Source organism: Pan paniscus, chromosome 8 (assembly GCF_029289425.2).
Source record: "Pan paniscus chromosome 8, NHGRI_mPanPan1-v2.0_pri, whole genome shotgun sequence".
In the NCBI taxonomy this organism is placed as follows: domain Eukaryota; kingdom Metazoa; phylum Chordata; class Mammalia; order Primates; family Hominidae; genus Pan; species Pan paniscus.
Window position 1 is genome coordinate 92,294,433 of NC_073257.2, and position 7,937 is coordinate 92,302,369.

Genomic DNA, 7,937 nt, shown 5'->3' on the forward strand with positions numbered 1-7,937 from the left:
CAAGTGGTTCAGTGAGGCTGGGGCACAGAGTGTGGGCTGACAAACAGAAAGGGAGGTTACTGAGATGGTGGCAGAGGGCAGATCATGAACAGTTCTGTGGGTCCTCCAAGTTTACACTTTATCCTGAGGACAAAGAAAAGCCAATAAAGAGTTTCAAGCAAAAGATGTGCCTGGATGGGGCATATAGTCAGATAGGGACTTGTACAGAAACCACTCTGCTAGCTGCTATTGTGTGGAGACTGGACTAGACAGGGCTGTCCCAGAGGCAGGGAGATTGATTACATGGCAGAGTCAGAAAGTAGGAGGAGTAGAATTGGATACATCACTGGATGTAGGAAGCAAAGGAGTGGGAGGATTCAGGAATGACTTCTGACCTGGGTAAATATGCAGGATGAGTAGTAGAGTAACAAAGACAATAAACACAAACATTGTGTGTTCCCAGCATGCATCAGGCATTGCCAGAGGCAAATGTTGATGCTCCAGAGGGACTTGGGTGCTCTCAGTGACCTAGTCTAGGTCCCTAACATGCAAATACTGGTATTCCCTTCTATGTGCATTTCCCCAGCCTTCTTCCAAGGCAACAACTTGCTCAACAGGTAATAATCTACAAAAAATTTCTAGTAAACATTCTTTTATAGATATAAAATATAAAAATAATCCCAAATTCTGATAAATAGAGCAACTTCTACAGGGAATTTTTTTTTTTTTTTTTTGAGATGGAGTCTCGCTTTGTTGCCGAGGCTGGAGTGCAGTGGTCTGATCTCAGCTCACTGCAAGCTCCACCTCCCAGGTTCAGGCCATTCTCCTGTCTCAGCCTCCCGAGTAGCTGGGACTACAGGCACCCGCCACCACGCCCGGCTAATTTTTTTGTATTTTTAGTAGAGACGGGGTTTCACTGTGTTAGCCAGGATGGTCTCGATCTTCTGACCTCGTGATCCTCCCGCCTCAGCCTCCCAAGGTGCTGGGATTACAGACGTGAGCCACCGCGCCCGGCTACAAGGAATTTTAAGAACATATGATTCTATATTAAAAAGCAATATTCCGAAGGTTGTTGGTATCATTAAGTAAACAGTCCTCATTTTACATAAGCAAACACACTCACCAAGATACATATCCAGCTGAAGTAAAAATGGAACCAGCATGGGTGTGTTTAGAATTAGGCAGTAATTTCAGAGGAAAAAGCAGGAATGGGTGGAATAGAAGAGCAGAGTGTTATTGGCCAGTTCATCTCCCAATCAAGGGTAACCTTGGAGAGGGGAAGAAAGAGGATTATACAAGCATAATTGTTGATAGATAGAGTCTATGAATTATGCGTGCCTCTCCAGAATTCTCTGCGCAGCCAATCATAGCTCTGCTGGAGAATAACTTTTAATATTTTTAAAGCAGAAAACAGGCTGGGTGCCGTGGCTCACACCTGTAATCCCGACACTTCGGGAGGTCGAGGTGGATGGATCACCTGAGGTCAGGAGTTTGAGACCAGCATGACCAATATGGTGAAACCCCATCTCTATTAAAAATACAAAACTTAGCTCGGCATGGTGGTGTGCTCCTGTAGTCCCAGCTACTCCGGGATGCTTGAACCCGGCAGGCGGAGGTTGCAGTGAGCCAAGATTATGCTACTGCACTCCAGCATGGGCAACAGAGTGAGACTCCATCTCAAAAATAAGAAAAAAAAAAGAAAAAATATATTGAGCCAAATCCATGAATCAATTCATAACCATCAGTGTATTAATGTATTAAATATGATATACATGGTTTCTACATTTCAGAGAATTAGCTATCACCTTGTCTCAATCCTAAAAGCTCTTTACATAGAACACTGCTATAATGTACTTAAATTTCTATTTGACATCTGTCAGCATCCCGAAACACCTACGTGTACACACAAAGCTTCCATTTTGAAATAAAAACAAAATGGCCATAGCCAGTCAGTGTAAATCCCTTTTATTTTTAAAAACTGAAGATTGTGTCATCTGAAATGTTTAAATGTGTAGAAATTTAAAATATCACCTCCTTCCCTCTAAGTCAACTCACCCTAAACTCAACACCTTGGGTGGTAAATCTAGGATATTTACAGGCTCTCAGTCCACACTTTCCTCGTGGGGTTAAATAATTGACTGAAGGTTGCACAATATAGCCAAAGGCTATGGGACAGACACAAGCAAGTCACCTTTTTCCCAGAATACAATGTCTTCACTATACAAATTCCTATCCCAAACAATGAAATAGGGAGTTAGAGCACTTGAGGGGAAAATTGTGCAGAAAGAAAATTCAGCCATGAAGTACTCTGGCTTTAGTTTTCTCTTGATATTTTTGTCTTTCCCTTATTTGCTCTAAAAAATATTTTGATATAAATGATTAGTACAGTTTGAGTCTGAGTATTTTAAGTGAAAGGAGAAACTATTACTTAGATAACTTAGGCCAAACTGATCCTCTCACACAAGCTTTCATTCTGAAAATACATACGATTTGGTCACAAGTGTTTCATATTCTCAAATGTCTACCTAATTATTTCATCTGGGGATTTGACAGCAGATTTTAAAAACCTTTATGTGGAAGGCAGCCTCTCCATCCCTACTCTTTCCCTGAGACCAGTTTTCTGGGAGAGTCTTGCAGTTGACAAAGCATTCTTACAGGTGTCAGCTCATTTGAGTGTCACAATGACTCTGATGTGGGGAGTGCTGACCTCATTTAACAGAGGAGGAAGCTGAGGCCCAAAGAGATTAGGTGATTTATTTTGGCTTCTACAACTGGTAAGTGGCACAACACCTAAACTCAGCCCTTCTGACTCCAAGTAGTCCCCTTTTCCTACGCTGAACTGCCTACTAAAGTTATTTTAATTTTTACCAATTCAAGATAAGTAATTACCTACAAATTGTGGCTGCCTATTTATCTGCTGCCAGCTACTCTAATGCCTTCTGCGCCATAGCTTAGAAAAAAGCCTTTTACACCCTCATTTGCAGAAAGCTTAACACTGACTGTTCCAAAGTTATACCCAAAGAATCCTTGAACAATGAAGCAAACACACATCTCTAATTCCACTGCTCAGTATTATCTGCTCTCACAAGAATCACTTGTACTGAAGTACTGAGTGCAGTGAATCATCAGACATCATAAAGGCTCAGAACCTGCAGCATGGGCCAGAGGCATTGTGCCACCACCCACCTCCCCACGCAAAGCAGCCCTCTACTACCTTCCTTAGAACTGCTGCTCTGCCCTAACCTCCTCCAGCAACCCCAGGGCCGATCAAACATGTTTCCTCTCCTCTCCTCTTCTGAGTATACCCCAGGCCCTTGTTATTCAGTGTGGTTCCTTGACTAGCAGCCTCAGCATCACCTGGGAGCTTGTTAGGAATGCAGGCTCTGGGGCCCCACCCTAGGCTCGGAAATTAGAATCTACAGTTTAAGAAAACGCTCCAGGAATTTATAAGAAATTGCAATATGAGAAGCAATACCCTATAAAAAAGGACAGAGCAACTGAAATCCATCCTCTCTGTCACACCATCCATCCTTGGCTACTGGTTCTTTAGGCTCTCAGAAGGTATTATGGCCACATTCAAACCCTTCAGCACCAGCCCACCTGCTCATCCATTCCCCTAGTATATCCAGTCCAGCTTGGTTTTATGGTTTAGTAAAATAGCTTGGCTACTTTACACTAAAGTATGAATAGCTAAGTGCCTACGAACACAGTGGGTTCTGATGGAATGTTACTGAGAAATAATGAGAAAGTTTTAAAGTCAAAAAAATTTGGGTTTGTATCTCCATTCGCTCAACGATCTGCTGTGAGAATCTCAGAAGCTTAAATAACTCTCTGAAATTCCATTTTTGCCTGTAAAAATTTAAGCTGTTATCTATCCTATATAAGAAGTTGAAATAAAGTATCTTGTGTACCAGGACTGGCACATAGTAGGTGTTCTCTTTCTTTAATGAATGAACCATAACATCAGAGGTAACTGAATTTCAAAATAGTACTGACACAAATAAATATCTAGTTGGTGTCCCTCCAGCCAGTGCGGCCACATGGGAGACACTCTGGGGCATGTAAGCATTTCCTGTGAGTCATAAAATCCCATCTGCCAACCACCATCAGCCTTAGCTACACTGGAAGTCACTCACTGCACACCCCCCACCTGGAAAATTCTCCTCTACTAACTTATACTTTAGAGTCCTCTGATTCAAAAGCTGCTTCCCTTTCTCCTTGAAGAGTTTAATCCCCAAATTGAAGAAACAAAAATAATGGCAAGGGTGTAGGTGAGTTGAGATGTTTAAACTGTGACAGGCTCGTTTTTAGCACTTAAAATTTCATTTCAGCAATATCACCAATGTACATGCAATGAGCTAGAATGCTTATTATTCATTAAAACTGGTAAGAGAGTGCTTTCCCTGATTTTGAAATTGTCAATTTGATTATTGACTGTACTTGAAGACAATTTAATTGAAAAATCTAAACGAAAATACATGAAATAATTTTTAAAGATAATCCTTAAACTACATAAGTTTTTCAGAACTAATAATGGTTCATTACTTTATTAAACAAAAGATCAAAAAGCACAAAATATTAAAAAAGAGACATGTAAATAAACCTTACTTTTGCCAAACAATAAAGACCATAAACCAAGTTAAAAGGCAACCAACGACCTGAGACATTTCCCAACACATATAACCAGCAAAGAAATTCAGTAAGATAAACAAATCAATAGCAAGTATTAGCAAATAATATGAACATGCAATTCCCAGAAGAGCAAATCCATTGTCCAATAAACATAAAAAGATATGTAACCTCACTAATAATCAGAGAAATGCTAATTAAACAACAAAAAAGCTACCACATTGCACTCCCGCCATGGGTAAAAAATGTTGACGTGTAAGATTACCAAGTATCTGAAAGGATTTGACATAACAGGAACTCTGTCCTCCGGGTAGGAGTGTAAACGAACATGACCACTTTGGAACACAATCTAGCAATATCTAGTAGCTTGAGAATGGCCACAACCTGAGCCCCGGGAATCGCACAAGTGTGCCTTGTATACCCAGCCAAGAGTAGCATTTTCTTAAGTGAGATTGCTGACCAGCAGTAGCAGCAGCATCTGGGTGCTTGTTAGAAATGCAAATTCTCCAGCCTATCCCACACTTAAAGACTCACCTGGGAGTGCCTTTTAAGAAGCCCTCCAGCAGATTTAGGTACATGCTCAAGTTTCAGAACCAAGAGAGAAACTTCATACATTAGTTCTCCCATCTTCCAACAGGAGATTGTGTCAGAAGGGTACTAGGAATGTGGTCCTTGATACATTTTTTAAGGAGGAGAGTCTGACAGACCTTCTTTACTAGTACAGTGTCACTTGCGAGTCAAGAGAAAATGTGCAAACAATGGGATTCCCTCAAATACACAGAGATACATACATAGGTATATGTATAAAAGTAAAGCATTTAAAACACTCCAAACACCCACCAATAGAAGAACTGGTGCAATGGTTATGTTACACAGCAGTTAAAATAAATGAAGTAGATATAAATGTATCAGCAGGAATAAATCTTGAAAATATAATGCTGAGTGAAAAAAGCATTAAGTTAAAATCTCACCCAAAAAACTGTCTTATTTATGGATAAATATACATTTGTATTAAGACATCAAATACGTATAAGTGGGAATTACATCCACTGATTTTAAGACAATGGTTATATGTGGGCAAGAAATAAGAGGAATGGCATGAAGGAGGGGTACAAAAACATCAACTGTAAGATTTTGTTTTTTAAAAAAGCCGCCAATATATGGTAAAATGGTAATATTTGTTAAATCTGGATTGGGATAAAAGACATTGCTTATATTATTCTGTGTACTCTTCTGCATATTTGGACTATTTTACAATTTAAAAATTTAAAAGTTATTCCTTATATTTGCAAATACTAGAAAGGCTTATTTCTGTTTAAGAAAAATATATTTCAAAATGACTACCTCAAAAGGCTTTTAAAATTGAATCTTTGTGACATCTAGTGGTAACATAAATAGTTACAATTTAATATACAATTATAAATAAGCTTGATTCAATGTAGTATTGATCTCAGAACAGTTGGTTTAATTTGACTTTCACAAAAATTAATTCAATTTTCAAAAGCTTGTGCATTTATTTGCTGTTTTCAGTGTTCTATTCCTGAATATATACATATATATATATATATATATTTTTTTTTTTTTTTTTTTTTTGAGACGGAGTCTTGCTCTGTCACCCAGGCTGGAGTGCAGTGGCACAATCTCGGCTCACTGCAAGCTCCGCCTTCTGGGTTCACACCATTCTCCTGCCTCAGCCTCCCGAGTACCTGGGACTGCAGGTGCCCGCCACCATGCCCAGCTAATTTTTTGTATTTTTAGTAGAGACGGGGTTTCACCATGTTAGCCAAGATAGTCTTGATCTCCTGACCTTGTGATCTGCCTGCCTCGGCCTCCCAAAGTGCTGGGATTACAGGCGTGAGCCACCGCGCCCGGCCCTATTCCTGAGCAAGGTTATTATTATCTTGTATACGTTATTTCTGTGGCTCAGCTGATGGCCTCCTGAAATATGTATCAATTATGTTAATTCTAGTGTCCCCAAAACAGGTGGCACCCCTGCCATCCCCCTCCCTGGCTCAGTGAGAGCCATGAAGGAAGTTCTTAGTGTCTCCTTTACACCATGTTAGACACCAGCCAGGCAAGTGTCCCTCGAAGCCAGACCGGCACCTCTGCCTGACCTGAGCGCTCAAGGACCCACCATTGTTCAAGATTCAGGTTCTTCCTTGTCCTTGCTTGTCCTCCACCCCCATTCGATCAACTCCCAAGCCCACCTATGAAAAGCGTCACACCCATCACTTGTTTCCTGTAGAGGTCCTACAAATTGTGAATGATGTGCGAGCAGAGACCATGTTTTGCGTATATGCTTCCCATGAGAACCCAGTACAATGCTTGATACATAGTAGGCACACTGTAAGTGTTCACTAAATTAATTTCCACTGCTACAACCTAGGTACCACCTTCATTACCTTAAGCCTAGACTATCTTAACAGCAACCTTATCCTAAAAAATCCTAAGTACCACCAATGAAGCATCTTAAAACATCTCTGTAACATAACACCACTTTCTCATCCACCACTCCCCAAAGGGATTTTCACTGTATAATTCCCATCTCTATTCCCATTGTCAGCAGATGCCATCTAAATATCTTAGCCTGCTATTTAATAGGCTTCAAAAACTAGTCCAGATCGACTTTATGAACTTCTCCCTCACGACATCCCTGTACAAATCAGTTAACCTTCAAGCATCCTACAGGCATTCCCAGCATTATTTATTTCTCTGCTCACATTTTTCCTCCTGCCCACCCACGATCAGTTATGTGCCTTTGTGTTTTGCTGGGTTTCGTTGGGTTTAGCCTCTTACTTCCATGAAGCTCGATGTGACTTCTCTCTATGTAGAGTTAATCACAGTAGCTACCAAAGGGGTCTGTTGAACCTTGCATCATTATTCATCTTCTTTCCTATGCCCTTGCTCACCATCAGGATGCGTGCACCTCAGTGGTAGGGGACCACCTCTCACACCAGTTTATGCACTCAGAATCTAGCTAAGTGCTCAGAAGGGGGACAACTAAAAGAGATGTGTCGAAATGAGAAAAACTAGGTAAAGAGTGGATGGCCATTGATTGCAATCGGTATAACCCCTTTTAAAGCATTTCATGTGGAAAGTAGCTGTGAAGGCCCCACATGATTCTAAATAATGTATTAAGCTGATCTTTTATATTTTGACAAGGAACTGAAGACAGTGACAGCAGGAAAATGACTAGTTAAGAAACCAATCACTTGCGGCTTCAGAACATGAGAGAAAGAGGAGTGAGTATTAGGCTCACTGTATTGGTCTAGAAGCATGGCAACCACAGAAGAGTTAAGGATGACTCCCACACTATAAATTGGAGCATT